General features: G+C 35.9%; 1 long non-coding RNA gene across 1 annotated transcript in view; it reads left to right on the top strand.

Moving 5' to 3' along the window:
• Positions 1-4,240: 4,240 nt before the first annotated feature.
• The window catches only part of LOC145683353 (uncharacterized), a 212,102-nt gene continuing 195,632 nt past the window's right edge, over positions 4,241-20,710 (top strand). The window contains exon 1 of the long non-coding RNA XR_014131059.1: positions 4,241-4,373. This is a non-coding gene — a long non-coding RNA (uncharacterized LOC145683353). The remainder of the gene's footprint in view (positions 4,374-20,710) is intronic.

Genomic DNA, 20,710 nt, shown 5'->3' with positions numbered 1-20,710 from the left:
AAAAGAAAATTTTTAAGATACTTATTTTTTATAACTTTGCCACATTAAAAAGATAATTGCAAAATACATTATAATATAAATTTTACGTCTTTTGCCTCTTATTAAACAAGGAAAACGAGATATCTGCAATGATTGATTCAACCCTAATTTCTATACATAGTGAGATAGTGGTTAATGATGCATATATGAAAAGTTCCGTGTTCAATGCCCGGTTAACATAGCATGAGGCTCTTAGTGATGTAAACAAAAAGACAGATACATTATAAAATTTTTATAACGTTACCCTCATAGGGTAACGTTGCATTACAACTATAAAGAAGTAAGATAATAAAAATAGATAACAAGACAATAGAAGAATAATGACACGCTTTGATATACAATACACAATATTACATTATTGACAAATGGCGTACAATATACTCATTCAAATTCGGTTTAGTTCACTGTCCTTTGCTTCAGCATCGAAGCTGTACAAGATGCGGAAAGGTAGTTCTATGTTGCATTCCAACCATTTTGGGTGCAACCTGATGGGTTTCTCTCCTGGGTTTGATAGTTCGTAGAAGTAACTATAACTGGAATATTTTGTCAACAAATTGGAACACTGGAAGATTAGATTGAAATATCCTGAATATCAGTTCCTTTAACTGAGGGTCTAATTATGAAGTTGCAAAACACTGATGAAAGTAGTTGTCCTTGCATAGTTGTTTTTAATAAATGATATGATTGAATATAAAAATAATGTCCACTTCCAGGGATCGGTTACTAGACATCTTACTATGTTATAAAATTTTTCACGGGGATGATTTGGCACTGCTACTTATTGCCTTTATTATTATTTTTTCCCTTATGTTCATAACAGAAGATATACAGTGGATATGGTGGCTGGGTATTATTTTTAGAGCATAGCGTTGTTTTCCCTTCTGTCGGAAATTTAGAGTTTTGAATTCTTTTGTCCTCGATAGGGAAAATATAAGTTCTGGCGTAAGGACGTTTTAAGTTTAGAGTATACTGTATCAACAGTATTAAGGTTTGTAACTTCTGCAATGCATTCAGTAGTTTGGACTGGTTGGGTTTTCAAGTATGAGAATGTGTTAAACTTTATTAAAGTCCATCACCGCTGATTCAGCTAGCATCTGTTAACTTTCCTACTTCGCACAAGTGAGAAATTCTTTTGCGTACTGAAGGGTTGTGTTGTATTGAAGAGAGAATAGAATTGTCACAGTCTCTGTCGACGAATATCTGCTTCCTTGGTTAGCCCTTTGATGTGCACTAGTCAGACGGACGGTGATAAACGTTTCTGCTCTGCTACCCTGGAACTGTCGCAGAATCTCAGCTTTCTAGACTCTAAGTTCGGCGGATCATCTAAGGTCCTGGAACCTTTAGGTCACTCGGCAGTCATCCGGACAGCTCAATGGAATGGTCTCCTGAAACAAGGTAACTTGTAACATGCGTACTGTCATTGGTCTTAAGTATCGAGTGCTGGAGAGAAGAGAAGAAAAGACCCGTGAGATAGCTACTATTTTACTCGTTGGATTAACTGATATTTAATAGTTGTGGCTATTACCACCAATATTGTATGCGATTGTTATTGTTTTTCTTTGTGTGACAACTTATAGGATCATTACGGTACAAGTATACTCATATAAAAATTTGGTTAGTTGAAAATCATCAGTGTGGTTAGTATTGCGACAAGTCCGTGCTTTTTGAGTTTGGATAGAAACGTATAAGTATTCTGTGTAATCAGGAGTGCAATTTCTTTAACGAATGTAAACACAATCTTGGACTGCCCCCAAGACTTAGATATTGTGCGAAAGAAGGAGGTGCGTACCACACATTAGTGCGAGGCTATTAACGAAGTATTTATATAGAAAGATAACGATGTTAGAAGGAGAGAGTTTAATTAAGTTGTTTGTCTTTCATTAACCACAGATGAAAGGTGTTCTCACCACACATCGTTTTAGGGATGTCAATTTTACTTCTCTTGGACAGTAAGGCTTACTATACAAAGTGAAGATTTTGTTTTGCTTTTCTGTTAGAATTATCTTTGTTTGAATTCAAAACAATGTGCTGTGCACACCTTACTCATGAGATCTGAGTTATGTTAGTTCTCTTTTCAAGACGTGTGTAGGAAAGGAGTGATTTCTTTCTTAACCTTTCTTTATTCCTAACGAAGGATAATATTTTGATGGTAAAAGATGCGGTGACCACTCGCCGTTTTGTGAGGATCAGATTATTGTGTTAGTTTATTTCGGACTTCAACTTAGGTGGACAAGAAGAAGAAGAACAGTAAATTTTCCGGCATCTAACCAAGGTAATTCTCGGTATTTATCGATCGGTGCAATGGGTATATTGGAGGGATGAATTCCGTTTTCGCTCGATGCTCATGGCTGTGAAGGAAATTATTCGAATTAAGTTAGCCGGATTGATTTCCATTTGGGCCGGCTGCTCCCATAAAGAAAACGAATAGGTTAAGTATTTGTCTGCTTATTCTTTAGATTGAGCGGAAGAAAGGGAATTCGTCCACTGAATGTGCAACTCATTCACCTATTAACAAAAACGGAATAATAATTTCACTAGCGGTTAATGTAACTCACCTCACTTAGGTGCTCCAGTATAAGTCTTCACGGATAATTTAAATGAGATCACGAGGCCCAGTTTGAGAAACCATCCCAAACTGAAGTTAAAAATTATAACTTCCGTTAGTAGGAGAAAAAATATTTACGCAGCTAGCAACTAGCTTATCTGGTCTATGTGTGTAGAAACAAGTTTGCTCATTAACATTTTTTGTGGTGGAAAGATTAGTGTGGGTCTCACAGAGAGATGCGGGGCAGTGTTTTAGCAACTTCCTGGGGCGGTTCCCCCATGCTGTTAAAGTGAGGTTCGCAAGTAAGGCGTTCTCATTCTTCTGTAGCAGCATCCGTTAAATTTAAATTCTCTCATCTCTTTTTGTATTTTATAGGTTGGATCTTAGACTAATTACTTTATGCTATTCAAGTTTGTAATCATTCCTAATCATTAAGAACCTTTCATAGCTATTTGTATCTCTTTTTTCTTTTCAAAAAAAAAAAAAACAAAAAGCTTGCTTGAACTATTTGAACTTTGATATTTCTTATTAATAAAATAAAATATTCAACATTCACTTTCGTATGAAACCAATCTTCATTATGAAGCAACATTTAATACCCTGAATTTAACAGAAATGTATTAGAAGTAAATTTAAAATACTCTATCTGGCTTCCAATATCTAGTTATTGCAAAGTTTAACGCCTAAACCGCGTAAAATAGATAAACTTTATTTTCTTAGTATTTGCTGAGCAAAAGTCGATCAGAGAGACAAAACAAATTAACATATATACATTGCATTATACCATTTATCCAGTCTAGCAATCGTGAATTCTACCGTAGAATTACATTTTGCTTTCCATTAAATTTCAAAACACATCTATCTTTCAATTATTAATTTGTATAGAAGAAGAAAAAATAAACGTGTTATACTTATTACATAATTCCTGTAATTGGTTAGGTGAGCTTCCTTATCTGAGGTCCATGGAGCCTATCACGGTTTTGTTCACCTCTGTATTCTTTCTCTGAAGTAGGTAATCTGTAAAGACACTTACTCCTAGGCAATTTCAAATAACATCTAGTACAAAATTAGCGATGAATAATGATTACCACTATCCCCTCTTTCTTTCGGTATTGCTTACCTTTCAGGTTATATTTATCTCGTTACGGAATCTGTTAGGGGTAGTTAGTTAATCACTTAAAATATTAGGATTAGCGTTAATAATAGTATGAACTGAGGAACCGAATACTTTGGTATCGTGGTGCGTTTTTATTAATATTATTATTGTCATTATTATTATTATTATTATTATTATTATTATTATTATTATTATTATTATTATTATTATTATTATTATTATACGACTAGACAATACATTCATGATTTAATTTCCATACTTCTGTTAGCGCAGTTCTTCATGATTCAGTTTTTTTTTTTTTTTTGTTAACTTCGTTCGAGTTTCTGAAAAGTTAATATATTACACATTTTCTCCAGATGCTTGTTCAGATAACTGATTGTCGTACGGCTTGGCCAAGCTTGAAGTTCATATGTAATTATTCCATGCTATGTTAGTTTTCAGCATGCTTCTTATGCACTTGCTAGAATAGATTTTTAATTGCATATTGTAAATCTATCAATATTAGACTTTGGTTCTCTGTGGTTATATTTTTCAGATTCGCCAGCAAAAGCTGGGTTCAATTCTCGGCGGAGTTCGACTAGGTGTAGACGGCTGATTTATCCAGGTTATTTTTGATCATTTCATGGAAGTTTTATTACATCGCCTCAGGGGGAGACATGAAAAAGCGTCCAGGTGAGTATTACTATTTTACTTATCGTTATTACAAGTGTTATGGTTCTCTGTGCCATACAAAGCCGTGTCACGAGAGAGTTTTCCAGGGAATTGTGAATTGGATTCCAATTTTCCAGTGAATCGTGATACTTCGGTGCTTGTTTTTGTGCCGTATGATTTCGTGGCAAAGAAAAGAAATAAAGTGCGGAACGATTACCATTCCTAAAACTCATCTAAGCCTATGGTGGGAGTTGAAGGAGGGACAGTGGCGGACAGTGATTAGTGTTTTGAACATAGCCTCATGTCAAAGGTAGTCAACTATTTGTATTTAGTGCAAGGTCCATTGTGTGGTTGTACACCAATTATTTCGAATAATGATAAGTTCGACTGGTGGAAGGTCCTTATAATTCTGTAAGCAATTGAAAACTAAAATGGCTCAGTGTGCATTGGTGATTTCTTACTAAGCCTATGTGTTTCTCTTTCTGATAACGAATCACTCTGGAAGCATTCTAATGAGTGCTCTAAAAAGAAGAGAATACAAGTTTTTTTAATGCGGTGGATGTGGTATAGGTTCGTCTTTCGTAATAAGGGAAGAGGATGTTTGTTACCAATTGTAACTAACAATACCAAGATTTGAACGCCGCTGGCTTACTTCTTTCTGGACGGAATGACTGACTTCGCGGTGCGTTAGTGCCATAATTTATAACCTTTGTGAATTGAAATGAAACAGAGTTTATAAAAAGACTGTATCGGTACTAACAGAGATTACAGTCGGCCATACATTAGACTGTGCAGGCCTCGAAGGGAGTCCCTCCGAAAACAAAAATCACCGACTCGTGACAATGGATACTTTTGTCAGTACGTATAATTCCGTGAAGTAATAATACTTTGCATGAATTAAAAAACTAAGAATCGTCTTGCTCAATTGTGAAAGTTTAACTTGGACATTAAGATAAGAGAAGGGTCCAGTTGTGGGTCGAATGCAAAACTACCGGTTTGCTAGTACCGTTGGTGTAGCGCATAGCTAACAGCGGAATTCAGTGATCTCTTCCTGAAGCCAAGACTTCACTATAAGCTTGAAAACAATTTCGATAAGAGTGTCACGATTTATTTTTTTTTTTCATACATAATCGGAGCCGCACGTATGGACCCTCGATTTTTGGATTATTTTATGAAGTACTAATTCAGTTGGATTAGTATCAAACTTCGTCATATTCTAGTGTGTTGAATATATTGTTACTAATACATGAGGAGTGAGCCAACTGATGGCACGCATCATTCAAGCACTGTCCCTAGGATGAAGAGGTCTCGTAAATAGTTTCTAACATGCCATGGGGTTTTCCATTTACGATTAAGACAGCATACTGTGTGTTTCTGACAATCAAACAAAATAGGCTCTTAAGTCAACATAGTGAAATGGTAGGGTAGAGAAGAATAACAAATGGTAATTTTCTTGAGCTTTCCTACCAATTGCATAGATGTGTTTTTGGTTATTCAGAGTTTAATAATTTAGGTGCTTTTCTTTCCTTATATTCTAAGACTAGGTGTTTATTATTCTTGCATCACACATTGAGAAGCCACATACCTGCTACATGCTTATAGCTAGTCAATAGGGAACATGACAACCATGGAACTTTACGAGTCATAAGATTAAAGTTTGAATCCTATAGTTCTAATAGTAATTCAAGGTGGTTTGAAATTTTGGGGAGCGAGCTGGACATCCCCTCTATTTTTTAAATGCATGCTACAGTTTAACATTAGACAATTTTTATTGAGTTTATTCAAGGTTTAATAACTTATATAGTAATGACTATTGACCTCGGTAATATAGACTACGTCCTTGATTAATCGTAAATAATTCCTGTTCATTGGTGTTACTCCACTTCAACGAAACTATATTAAACTTTACGTTTGTTGTTTTTCTATATAAGTTTCAAACTTTATACTTCGTGTTGGACTCTGGATTTATCAAGGGTTACTGCGCACTCTAAAGCGATAGAAGTGAGCGAATGCTCCTTCTTGGAATTAATTTCAACCTTTTGTTTTGTTCAACCACAAGAACCTATAACTTGATGATATGATTGGGGCAGTTGCACGCTTCTGTTTATTAAGTCTTGACACATTTTATATACTACTTCTGTTTACAAAACAGGGGGTACCAAATGCTTAATATTTTTCGTGCCCCCCACTAGTTAAAGTTTTCAAAAACTTGGGTATCACTTATTATACCGAATTTCTTCATTCAGTATTTACTCTCTTTTTATTTTTACCTATAATAGTTATATATAGTCTAGTAAATATGAATTTATTTAATATATGGGGTGTTCTTTAATATGCATTAATGAATAGCTTTTACCTCTATATTTCTAACTTTACATATGTGTATTAGTAACTAGCTGTGGTCTTGATAATATCCATCAGGTAGTACGTGTCATAATTAATACAACAATTATAATTGGTATATAACAAGAATAGCCCTTGTTCGTTATTATTAGTATTTGATTTATTTGTTTATTTATTTATTACAAGTCAATCACTAGAGTGCGCATATGCCTGCCTCACTCGGTGGGAAAAAATAAAAAAATAATAATATGAAATAAAAAGAATCTAAAGGAGAATCTAAAACATCTGGACAAGGTGCTTCGACTTATAGTAAACAAAATGTGAATAAATATAAATATACATGGAAGCTAATATAATAGAATAATAATAACACAAAACGTCTTTCGAATACGTATGAATATATTATGAATATATGAAATAGAATAAGAACTAATGTAATAGAGTAAACTTATAAACTAATATAATGTAGTATGCAACTGAAATATTCAGTAAAATTCAACGTATGTTCCCGAGAACATAACGTACGTCTTCCACCTAGGAAAATATTGTAAACACACAAAATAAATATGCTCCCGTAACATCATAAAATATGTCTCTGCAAGACAAAATACATGAGACCTAAAAGCATGGGACACAAGCACAAAAGCACAGTCAACGACAACCTTCTGGTCGGCTGTAATATCAAAATTAAATTCCCTACAAAACAGTTATGTCATACAACGTCAGTTAAACTTTCTTCGCTATAAAATAATTAAAATGGTCTTAGTAACACATTAAAATTCAGTCATTGAGCATATGAAATAAATGACAAAGTAATTCTCATAAAACGTTATGGCTTCATGCTGTAGGAAAGAAAGAAAATAAGTTTATTTTTCGGGATCTATATCGATATCTCTGAGACAGCTGAAACCTTATGTCGATTTTTGAAGAATGATGGTATGGCTGAAACCTAAAGATTTGTATTCAAATTCTTTTGCCATGTTTATTTCTTCAGGAAATCCTCCCTTCTGTTAGTTATGGCTGAAACCTGAAGACTCGTATTAAGAGTCCTTCGGCCATTTGATTTCTAAAAATCCTCCATTTCGAAAGCAATTTATCTAAAAAATTTCCGATAATTTTGGGACATACTGAGACTAAAAGATACATTTCTCAAAATTAATATTTAAAAATTACAACACCTTAGCATACAAGTAAACGATATAGTTATGACTAATAAAGACTAAAACATTTACCGGGATATTACTAACCGATAAAATCAACTGAAAAATTTAACCTAAAATATACATGCTTAGATACGAGTTACTATAAAGGAAGAAAAAAAGATATTCAAATTTTATATTCTATGCATGAGATTCCATACTGATTTCAATTACATGTATACAAAAGTATATATAATTAAGAACTTAAAAATTTCTCATCCCGGGCATCTCGATACATCGTTTTTAAGGATTCTAAAAAGAAAATCAAACATTAATTGTGAATCATATGTAGTAACGTAATTAAGAATTTTAAAAGGGGAAGTGATTCTAAAAATAATTTAAAAATTTAGATCACCTAATAAAATATAATATAAGACCAAAATATCTCTTACTAGCTAGAGATACGGAACTGCGCCAGTAGTTAGAATTGTTTTTGGATAAATTCAATTTCCCTACGTGCGTAGAATGCGAAGATTTCTACTAAAAACCCTAAATTCAAACATCTGAAAAAAATTAAAGTAAATTAAAAATAAGTTATTAATAAGTTTTGCAACATTATAACATTGGTATATACTTGAGTGTAAGAAGTACGACACTGAGCAATAATAAAAAAGTAAATAATCAATCAGATATGTGTCGCTCATTGTTAGTGAGGATAAATAGGTGGTCGAAAATCCTGCGGTTGTCTCATGAAAAAAGAAGAAACACAAACATTGTAGCTGCTTTCCGTTGAACAGTTACAAGCTAAAAGCAAGAAGAAGAAAAATGAATACATGTTTATCACCTAGGAGTCGAAAGAAATATTAAAAGAAATACGTCGTTTCCCTGGAAGAAAAAAATATATCAATATACAAAGTCTCGATTACCTTTTTTCTTTTCCTATGATTACTGTTTTAATTTTGATAATTACAGTTGGTTTGCCTGTTCCTACAGCGGTTACCTCTATGTACAAATCTACGTTTAATATTGTCACACAAGTTGCAATCCCTGTCTCATTTGTGATAACTGATATTACTTGAACGTTATTTAGTACTCCTTTTATTTCTGTTATTGTCTTTCCGTGGGAGGTCTAGGTTCTTATTCCCTTTAAATTTCATATTGTTTACCTTCTGGTCTGCGTATCTTTGCCTATTGCTATGATTATAACTTCATTTGCGCTTTCTCTCTCTGTGGTTAGTGGTAGTAGCTGTTTTAGACCTCTGTCGTCTAAAATCATAAGTTCGTAATTTTCACTATTACTACTAGCGGTGTCACTAGATTCTGAATAAACGGAATTGTTAAAATATCTATTACGAGGATGATTCAAAAATCTCCCTCTGTTTCTGACTCGGTGCTTCGTTTTCGTTAGGAGTGTCAGTATTTAGTTCAAGTTCCGGTTCTGATGTTTTGTTTACACTAGAAACATCAGTCACTAATTGAGGCTCAAGTTCCGTTGTTTCGTATCCAGTAGGAATATCTGACTATAACTGGGGTTCAGATTCCGGTCTTCTGTTTCCGGCGTTCTCGGTTTCTTGGCTTTTTTCACGAAACACATCTTGTAAACCGTCTATCTTCTGACTTAATTCACTCTTTAACTCTATAAAATTATCTTTTTTCCCTGTTCTAATATATCGAATCCCTCTTCGTTTTTATTTACTTTTTGCTCTGACCTGGTGAAATTCTCTGTAAGATGAGAAAAATTCTCTTTAAACTTAGCACTGCGCTTCATATTTTATTTATATATTCCCTAATCGTCTCTTCAAAAAATAACTTTAGTTTCAGGATTATATCTTCCTCGTTCTATGCCATTTTGAACAAAATAAAATAACCTATCACTAAAACATATTATTAACATCACCTGGAAGAGTTTTTTTAATTCTTGGTAATTAGCTGAAAAGGAAATTGTATATTAAAATCGGGCGTCATTGATTTATAACCAACTCGTGGTCCAGTCTCTGTTCGGTCTGCCATTTATTTGTAACCAACTCGTGGCCTCTGTTCTGGCGGAATTTATTTGTAATTGCCCAGTGTCGCTGTTCCTGGTTCGTTGTCCTACCAATAAGTATTCTCCTGAGACCTAGATTTACCTGGGTAGGACGATGAAGGAACTTTCCAAGGAGGGATTACACATTGTTTCCAAATCGATCGTCGGTCTCAATGATGAGATGAGCATTAGGCGCCGAGAGGTTCAGATGTATCATCTCGAATACCTCACGGACGATCAGGCGGTCATCCAGACCATAATGCACATAAATACCATTCACACATACAACGAAAACTCACTGGATGAAATAAAACTATACTTATTTAATAGAATATTATTAAAGAAGAAAAATAACTAAGAGAAATGATCACAATACTTAACCCAGAATATGTATAATTGTCTTCATTACTAAAATCACACTTTCCCTTTTTAATGCACTGTAGCCCTTTATCACTTTGATTTTTGTATATGAGATTTCAACTGAGATTTCACTATAAATACTTTTCTCACACCATTGACGCACTTGGCGGATTAGCGCTGGGGAAAGTTGCCGGGATGATCCCCCGTAGAAATCTAGTTGCTGCTCCAAACAATCCTGAAGATCTGAGATGAGTGTTCAGAAAGTAATTCTCCAAATTGGAATGCTAATGTTGGAGGGCACGTTTATAATTTACATGTACGCACAACTTATATACACCTGGGACTAGCCGTAAGATAACGTCCTTCACCAGCTACTAGCTTGTGCCCCTTAACACAATGTCATACATAATTACCGACGCGACGTGCGTGGTTACGGCTTCTAAACTCGCAGTCAAACTCCTAGAGCACAAAGAATCGAGCTGCAATAGTTGATTGATGAATATTGGCAGTTCGTTCTAAAAGTCACTCAGCTAAACCATTTTTATGGACATGCAAACAGAATACGAAAAAGAATTTATGTTAATTTTTGTCCACTCCCACGACCGACGAGACATTGCGATAACTCGGGCATGAGAAAGTGCAGATAACGAACAGGAAAACTGATGAGGCTGGTGCCATTCCAGTGCACGATCATCGGGACAGCTAGTATTTCCCTAAATTATTATAGAAAGAACTTAATTCACTTCCAAATAACTGCAGAATATATATTGTGCATATTAATATGTCAGGGGAAAACACTGAGAAGGTTCGTCGCTTACTAAAACGTTCTCGGCAAAAAGCATTATTAAATATATATATATATGAAAAAGCAATGAGAGGATTCTTTGTCCAGTTGCGTGGGAGGGAGGCAATTCCCACAGAAACAATAATATATTTGCGTCGCAGAATAAAGTATAAATCGAAAAAATAATCACTGTCTTTACGAAATATTTAGAGCGTCCACAAAAAATACTTCTATAAACTGGTGGTGGTTATAGGTTCATAACGAGTATACTCGATCTACGGATCGTCTTCCGGCAAACACTTATGGATACCCAGACCGTAGTAGTAGCAGACGACTGCGTCGCCCATTTCAGTGTAAAAGAAACCTGCAGTACTTAATGCTTCCAGCTCTTCTTGCTTCTTTGTCTTAGGCTCGCGAGTCAAGACTTAAGAGAATCTAAACGTGATTGTTCGGTAACATACTGACGATATACAGAACCTCTCACCAGTACTTCACCATTTCCAGACGTAATCTAAGTTCGAAATGTAGGCTTCCACACACAACATGACCTGTTCTATGAGAGGTTGATCGAGAGATCAAGGGTGTCTCCAATCGAGAACCCGCGGAGGAAGAGCAATATGGTGACCAGCGTGAGTTGGCCTTTTGTGCAGTATCCCCTGGTTCAAACGAGCCAATCTCGAGGTTACAGAAGATGCATTTTACGTAGTCGGGTGTACGTAAGAAGTAGAAGCTAGTACGAAAACCTGGCGAGATAAAAGTTAGTAAAGGTGAACAATCGAACTCGTTCGTCCTTGATATCTTGCGTTGATGGAGAGGGTGCGTCCGGGTTGTGGTCAACATCCATGATCTGTATAGTTAGAGAGAACGGAATGTTTGTGCTTGCCAGCTTAGTTTGTACATAATTGGTACTGATATACAACAAACCCGTAACACTTAAATAGTGAGGAGGGGTTGGGGGTGAGGTTCTTTGGCATTAGGGTTGTCTTCGACGGCGACGCCGATGAAGTGCACGTCTATGGAGTGTAACGTCAGTTTTAACAATGGCTGATGTACCAATAATAATTGAAATGAGTACCAAGATGATATTAATAATAAAGATAGTATAATAATCATTTGGCATGAACGACTGATGCCATGTATGTGATTTCATTACTCATGCTACTAACAAATGTGTAATATGCTTCAACCATTGTACTGGAATGAGGTTCACTACTTTTGTAGCTTATCCGTGAGGAACTTTTGTAGCTTATCCGTTATACGAGGATATATCAGGTTGGTGCGTTATGCTTTGTAGTTTTACTGAACATCTACTCCCAAGATTGATTAAGAAACTGCAATAGTTGTCCGATGAAAACATATTTGGGATATCTGCTGCTGGATATAGAATATGAGTCGATAATTCACGACGTGCTAATATGGTTACGGTAGTGAAGTTTAACCTATGAAATAACTCTATTTCTGGTAAATATTGACAAGTCATAGGACAAATTTTTTGACTTGAGGAATACTTAGAATGAATGAGAACCGTGAGCCATGGTAGTGTGTCAAATTCGTGTGGATGAAATTTGCGAGCAAGACGGATGGATTCTTGCGAGCAATGAGAATCCACTGTTAAAAGTTCCTCCTCCTGTTAAAAGTGTAAACGTAGAAGTACTTGGCGTATCGGTAAGTCGACATGACGGAGTTGTTCTTCCATTCAGAAAGGGATAAGTCGGAGATGCAGTAGTTCTAACGTAGATCTACGTTGTCGCAAGGGTAGTTTAATAGCCATGACAACTTTTGTTGGGGCTATTATACACTCACTGAACTTATACGAGTATACAATCGAAATATCAGATTCAGGAATAACTAGTTAATGAGTTGTTGATTGTAGCTTTTTGTCGAGCTCTAATGTTAGGTTATATAATAAACTCGGGGTAAGCATCACTGGTCTAAAATTGTGGGTTACATGGGCTGATACTAGCTGATTCCAACTAGGAATATCATGAACCTTTCTCAAAGTTTTCCTAGGGATCATGGATGAGAGTTGCGCTAGCCGCAATTGAGTAAGAAAAGGTTGTAATTGCGAATTAGTAATCCAATTTTGTTTGACATGAACTTTGGTAACAAAACGAAAAACATAACATTGTTGACTCTGATCTTTCGTCAAAATTTCTAGGTCATTTTGGGCAATTCATTCCAGATGTTAGTTAATGGTGGAATAAAAGATACATATTGGAATTCTAGGACTAAAGGCAATGATGAATCATATAGTACGTCATGTGGATCATGTTCAGTAATGATACTGCGATGAGCGCGTGTTGGGAGTTCTAAGATGTGAGCGCTATTGAAATGTGCCATCATAATAAATAAATCGTAAGTAGCCATAAACGAGTGTTGCGAAGTGAAAGAGTTGGCCGACTTTCTGAATTTTAAAGTTGTTCACAAGTTGAGGGAGGCAAATTAACTCTATTATGTAGAAGTGACATTAAGTTCACCCATCCTTGTAGTAACAAACTAGTATTAGCCCCAACAATGTGAGTCCGATCACGACATATGCTATGGGTTCTGTCCATTCGTGGATAATGCCTTGAACTTTAACCGATGTAGGGATTCTGAATATAAACGGCAATATGTACGTTCGTAGCTAGAAGGCCTAATGATAGTATTCCAAACAAACAAAGTAGTTAGATATGGTCTTCCCTTCATATTTGATACATGAAGGTCGTGAGATAGTGTTAATAGGATTTCATTTTCTGTTTTTATTGGAGGACTCTAATAATTTATCCTCACAAACCAATTTTGATTCAACGTTGTGATGAAGTGCGTAAATTATAATTCATCAAACAGGTTCTTGGGTAGTTTAACAGTTTCAAGGTAACCATGTCAAGTGAAATAGTCGTTTCACTGAGGATTGATTGTATATTGAATCTTGAGAGCAGAGAAACCTTTCAGGAATACGTAACTGTTGTGATATCTCTAATGCACATTTACACTTAAGATTGATCTTAAGAGATTCAGGGTTAATTGGATTCTGTCTGATAACTTAAGTTTTCTCTGGACATGTTAGCGTCATCTGGGGTGGCGGAATAGTGATGGGAAAGTCGTCTTACCGAATAAGCATACAATTGTGACACCAGTGCGTAAACCAAAAATACGCAATGGTGTCACAATTGTATGCTTATGCGGAAGACATTCGAAAGCGCAGAATTGATATCTTTCTGCCACAGAAGATGTACGCCATAAATGATAGATACAGTTAGGAGCATGAAAGGAAGGAAGTATAATTTCAGGAATCTTACAAAGACCATCAGAGCGGTTTAAACAAGATGTGATATCATAGTTGGTTAAGATAATATCTGATTCAGAATTCGTAACTATGATAGCCTGCTCATATGTTATTTTGCATGTTTGATTCTGGTTAAGAAACGGGAGAGAATCCAACGAAGTTACTTGAAGGGCATTTCCCTTTTAATTATGGGAACTTTAACAATTTGTTTCACTCTATTGTCTACTAAATATCAAGTTGGTATTTGTAAATTATAATAGCGGAACAATTCTGTACGAGGTATGGCCAAAGATATTCCTCTTTTCGTAGTCGGATCTCACGTTTTTGTAGATCATGCGTAAGTTGTATTGGATTAACTTCATTTAAGGATGTAGTACCCTCAAAGCCGGAGGAGTGAATATCCTTGTTTTGTCGTTCATACTGCATGGTAGCCAAGCGTTTACTCAGAACATGAGCTTGCAGTTAAATGTAGTATTGATTTCTGAATTCTTGTTCGATTACACAAGTAACTGCTTTCTGGAGTTACTTGACTTTGGATTGAACAGCTTGTAAGGCGTTATTAATTGAACTGTCAGGTTCCTAGTCGAATCTCGTGATAGCAGAATATCCCGGTGATCAAAGTGTACCTGGTTAATCAATTGTTTCAGTATTTCTTATATTTGTCTTTGATTAATTACGTAGTTCTCAAATGTACTTTTGGAGACGGTGTTACAACACCATGACAGAAAATTACCGATCAAATCCAGGATTGCGTTTTTTTGGTTTACTTACGATTCAACATTGTCTACTAAAAAGATAACAACTTGAAATGAGAGCAGACATCCGAATCTGCTCTTTTAGGTAATACCAAATACTCTGAAGACTATATTAGATAGTCGTAATGCCGGTGCGTTAGTAATGAGGAGGATTTATATTTTCTTTAATTTTTTTATTTCATAATTCATTTGTGGTGGTGGATCGTAAGTGAGGAATTACTAATTACTCTTGCTCTTGACTTTACAGAAGTTTTAAAACATGCTCTGTCCTCTCACATGTCAATAGGGTTAAAGGCAGTTCTTATGCAAATTATGTTAGAAAACTAGACTATTCGACTTCGTGAGCGGCTCATCATGTGTCGAAAAGAGGTTTGGCCGAGACCTGTTTCTTTCTTCCGGCACTCAAACGGACAGATCAGTCCAAAATTGCAACTTTTAGATTAGGTAAGATTTTGTAATGAATATTTCAGTCTTGGCACTCAGGAAATAGGGGAAATTAGGTCGCTGGATTCATTCGGTTTACAATGAAATACGTTCTTCTTCTAGAACTTCGTCCAAAGTTCCGGTCTAGATTCTACTTGCAATTAAAGTGATTTATCGATTGTATCCATGACAAGATACAAACGATAAAAGCCGTAGGTGGCACACACTTTTTCATCCGTCGTCTGGTTCTAGATCCGAACCCACGTAACAATGCTTTGAAGAGAAGGGAGTTTCTCCTTTTAGAGAACTTTAATGGGAGATAACATCGCAGATAATAGCGGAAAAAGGGTGGTAACATTATGGATGCTTGCCGGGAGGTATAAAAGCGAAAAGTTGTTCCCAGAGTTGCCTTTCCCTAAAGTGATATATTCCCATATATTCCCAGTGCGATAAGACTTCTTTTATTAATTGTAATACGGGACTTCTGATTTCCAAAACTGGAACTCGTAGGAGTAGCCATTTTCTAATAGAGATAGCCAAACAATGATACCGTAGCCACTGACCTAGAGTGGACATGCTGGATACTAGTTATGATTCCTTGGGCCAGTCTACTGACAGCTTTCGTTAACTCGTCTACAGACAGGTCTCTGCCTTCAAGACTTCTAAAAATTACTTCAAGGAATCAAAAAATCATGCGTTAAGTGGATATACACTAAGTCTCATGAAAGCCTTCGATTGATGGTTGTAAGAATATTAGCAGCAAAATATTTGGCAAAATATTTAAGAGAGTTCATACGCGTTACAAGCTATATGGAGAAAAGAAGTCAGGTCACGTTGTACCTGACTTCGTGGTACCGTGAAAACCGGTGACTTTCTGTGGGTCTTTAAAAAGGGAAAATAAAACTTGAATATATTAGATTCATTACCGATTTTTTTTAATTCTAAGATCTAAGTTAACCCATTAACGCCAAAATTATTTTTTGTTTTTATTGTCGGTGAAATTTGTAATTTTGAGTTATTTAGATGTAAAGACCATTTACGAGAAATTTTAAGTTCGTGACGTAAGCGGTTTTGTTGGGGTGCCCCGTGATCATATGAACACGCTAGGCGTTTAAGTACTTTTGTATATCATGATTAAGTGGATGCCCTGTTAAATTATTAACACATATGGAAAAGAAAAGAGACATTTATTGTGTTAGAAATTTTACACTTTAGAAGACAAAAATAAACACAGCATTTGGACTATGGTATTGTCAGGTTATGGAGCCCAATATCTATGGGACTTTATGGAAATTGAAAAAAAATGGTAGGCGCACAAACCCATGCTACATTTGAAACATTTCGTAGGTACTGTGTTTGAACACAGTGTACTTGCACAACGTTTACGCTTACACCGAACAACTAAGTGGTTTCTCCCATAAAGACAAACGTCATCCCTTACATGGTGTTGTTGACTGCTGGACTCAGAAATATCTGGAAGCCCTGCATCAAATAAAATGGCTTTATAATTTTGCAAATAAGTTTCTACATTATGACTTGCAAATTCTAAGTGTGAGATGCCTGTTCTAGCTTTTCTCAACATTAGCCATGCGATTCCTGCGATACATCAATCATCCAAGAGAGAGGCGCCCACCACCACATTTTGGACGTGATTCTAATTATATAATATGAGATATCCTGGTCCATTTGATCAGTAAGTTTCATCCCCCTTTATATTCGGAGTAAGTAATATTCTCCGAATTCATACGAACGAGTACTTTCTATTTTCAGTTTGGAAATTTTGCTCATTAAAAACAGGTTGAACTCCGTTACACGTAATGAAGTTGTAACGACAGAGTTGTTACATCATCTTCACCAAATCGAGTATTATCTGTAAAAACAACTTCAGCTGACTGGTAAGTTGGCGCCCTGTAATTTCGTCCATTTCCATCCCCCTTTCCCGAATCTTCATCCGAAAAGACGTTAGGTCTCGGAGGTTCAGCATGTCTTGCATGTCATGCATGTCATCCGATTTTAAAATATCAAGAATTTGTTGAAGTGAAAGACCTGTGTATCTAAAGGGAAAACCATACAATTACCAGTAACAGGAGTTGCAAAATAATAATAATAATAATAATAAAGTAAAAAGAATAGAGTAAGTCAACTAAAAGCATGTACAAACTGTTCTAAATTGATATACCTGCAAAATTGTACTGTATTATTGACACCTATACGTACGTACGTAAGAGAGAAGAAGCTACTTAAACGCCTTGCGTGTTCATATGATCACACTGATGGAAAACGTCAATGGCAATGACCCAAATATTTTCAGATGAGTGAAATGTAATCTGTAACAACTTTTGACATCTCTAAAACATAAGCCAGCCGAAAATAACTTGAAAGAATAAGATATAAGATTGTATTTTAATACTTACTGCGAGGACGATGCCATTTTTCTTGTATTTCTGGCGCGTTGTGGGTATTTGTACCTCTAGGTTACATTCACGCAGCAATGTGGAATTTGTTTAGTCTGTATATCGTTAACAGAACCTTCTCCTAGTAGTCAACACACAAAGCGTAAAGAAACCACTGAAAGTATGTTATACAAGGCTTATTTTCATAAATACTAACTGCTGTGATCATATGATCACGCACGGCGTTAATGGGTTAATGTTAACTAAAAATTACAAAGTGTTCGTCAAATTTCGTTTCACAACTAGTAACATATATGCCATCTTATAAAGTTTGATTTTTGGTTTTTTAATACTTGTAATACAAAAAAGAAACAAATTATAAGTATCAAACTAGGTGTCTCTGAGTTGGTCTCTTTCCATATTCATTGATTTATTCCGCCCCATATTCAAGAAAGGTCAACGTTTAGTTCAGAAGCCGGAGGCTCCATCAACGATAATTGAGATACGCCTTTATTGGTAACCTGTGCTATTAGGAATAATTTTATTTCAAGTATTAGGTTTGATTTTCAGATATATTTCTGCTAGTCCTTCGTGTCAGCAATTTTTTTATTGATCGAATCTGGACATGCGGCAGGATTTACCCATGAGGGTAACCCTGACCTCTGCATATACCAACTGTAAATTCTCATAAATTTGCCAACTCCACAGCCATATTGTGTAAATTGATTTGGTGAGTGCGGACAAGGGATAACTGGATCGGGCAGTTACTCCAAAGGTAATAAATGGCTTCAGGTCCATAACGAACAGTTATGGAAATGATTACCTTAAGGTGACAGCTGTTATCTTACCGCTAGTGAATATAATGGATCCCATGGGGATACGAGGTCGTATATCCTCGATGACTTTTTCGAGCTAACACTCCCCTTGTTCATATTCTAACGTATAAACCCTTTCATACACCAAACGGTAATTTTTCCGCTGGTGTGAATTGGTCGAAACCTATATAGGGTTTTAACGTATAATTAAGCTTATTCATTTTGAGTTCCTGGTCGTTAAGCCGCAGTGGCACTAGCAACACTGACAGTTTTTTCAATATATAGACCCCATGTCTTAATTGCAAGCTTTCGAGAGCGAAGAAATAAGCGGGTGCTATATAATATCTCTCGTTCGTGCTTATGTTCTCCTCTCACGTCGCGTCATAATCGTCCAAGTAAAAATCCTCATATTCTTCCATCGCCTGTGCCATTTTAACTTTCTTCTTTCCTTTTAAATCTTAAGAGAACCACAAAATTGTCCTCTGTTGATGCTTGCCTTAAATGTTACTTAACTTAAGTCGTACTTATACTAGTCAAGACATAAATCAATAAATTTTCAAAACCTTCCTTAGGTGATTGCTTAACATTTTTTTCTTTTAATAAAGCGAATAAATTACTGTCCTACCACATATGATTCCATCTAGCTCATCATGTTTTTTTAATCTTTCTTGTTTTGTGTTGCTGGAGAAGTAATTTGCTTATCCATCGGTTGAGATCTACCAGGTTATTTTGGTCGCTGTTGATCTTGGAGAGAACGGTTAGAGAAAGATTGCTTGTTCCTATTAGGAGCAGTTAGCCAGTTATTGACGCCATTAGTCTTAGAACCGTTTGTTTGCGGTTGCTTTGCTGGTGCTTTATCTGTTAAAGATACACAAGAAATGTAGGTGTAAGCCCAGCATTGAGCTCGCAACTGCTTAGTACGTCCACATCTGAAGCACTGTAAAGGACCTGTACTTTAGATTTTTCGACCCAAATTGTTGGTAATTTCCTGCGGGTTGCTTTGGGAGATGGTTTTCGAGTGTACGGAGATCTTGATGCCCTAACTGAAAATTTAACAGCAAGTGAGTAAGATGTCGGCGGTCGTCGAATTGTGAGTGAGGGAGCGCTCTTTCATAAAGTTCCAGAGCGAGTTTGTATTCCTATGGTGCATCACAACCCTTTGCAATGACATAAGTGCGTTAGTTGTAACCTCCGTGACAAGTGTTGGAAATTATCCTCATCCCTCATATTAGGAGATACGCACTGACAATGTTTCATCATTCCAAAATAATACTGTGAGTACGTTTCTTCAGGTTTCTTCATTCTACTGTGCAAACTCGCTTAACTGTCTGAAAGTTTATCTGTATTACCAAATGCTGTGCAATGCTTACTTACGCCCTCCACAAATTTTGCAAGAGATTGTAGTACATCGCAATGCAACTCATAGAAGTTGCGAGCAGGTGCGTATAAGTAAGCTACTAGGTATTTGATACAATCCGTGTCATTCCATTTATACAGCTTTGCGTCTTATTTAAACATCTGGAGAAAATCTTCCAGAGATTTTCACGGTGTTCCAACATAACTATAAATTTCGATCGTAGGGACTTTTGGTGGCATAGTTACTGACTATTTGTAGCCATGCCAATTAATTGTCAAACAGGCAGTTCATGCAAAATTTAGCCAGATTTTGCACTGTTTTAAATTTACTTACGTGACTGAGAAGGCTAACCAATATTTTCAGCTTTTCAAACCGTTGAAGTTGTCCTCGAACAAAAATAGATTTTCCTTAGCCAATATAAACATAAACTGTAAGGTTAGATTTAGTAGAAAAATTTGCTTACTAATACTCTTATTTGGGCTTGTAGCCTAATGGATTTAGATTCATAATTTGTTTCTTCGGTAGTGTCACTGACTTTACTCACCATACGGAATTTAGTTAATGATTGTAAGGTTTTAGCAGGTATAGCTGTCCAATTATTTAAGAGAATCTCCTTGGGACTGTAGTCCTGTTAGACAGTTAACATTGATGTTTTACCTTTTTCGGTGACTTAGATTTGTTTGCACAATGAGCATTTT

This window comes from Thermobia domestica, chromosome 4, assembly GCF_964235325.1.
Source record: "Thermobia domestica chromosome 4, izTheDome1.hap1.1, whole genome shotgun sequence".
Lineage (NCBI taxonomy): Eukaryota > Metazoa > Arthropoda > Insecta > Zygentoma > Lepismatidae > Thermobia > Thermobia domestica.
Note: the sequence above shows the minus strand (reverse complement) of the source record. Positions and strands in the feature narration are given on the sequence as shown.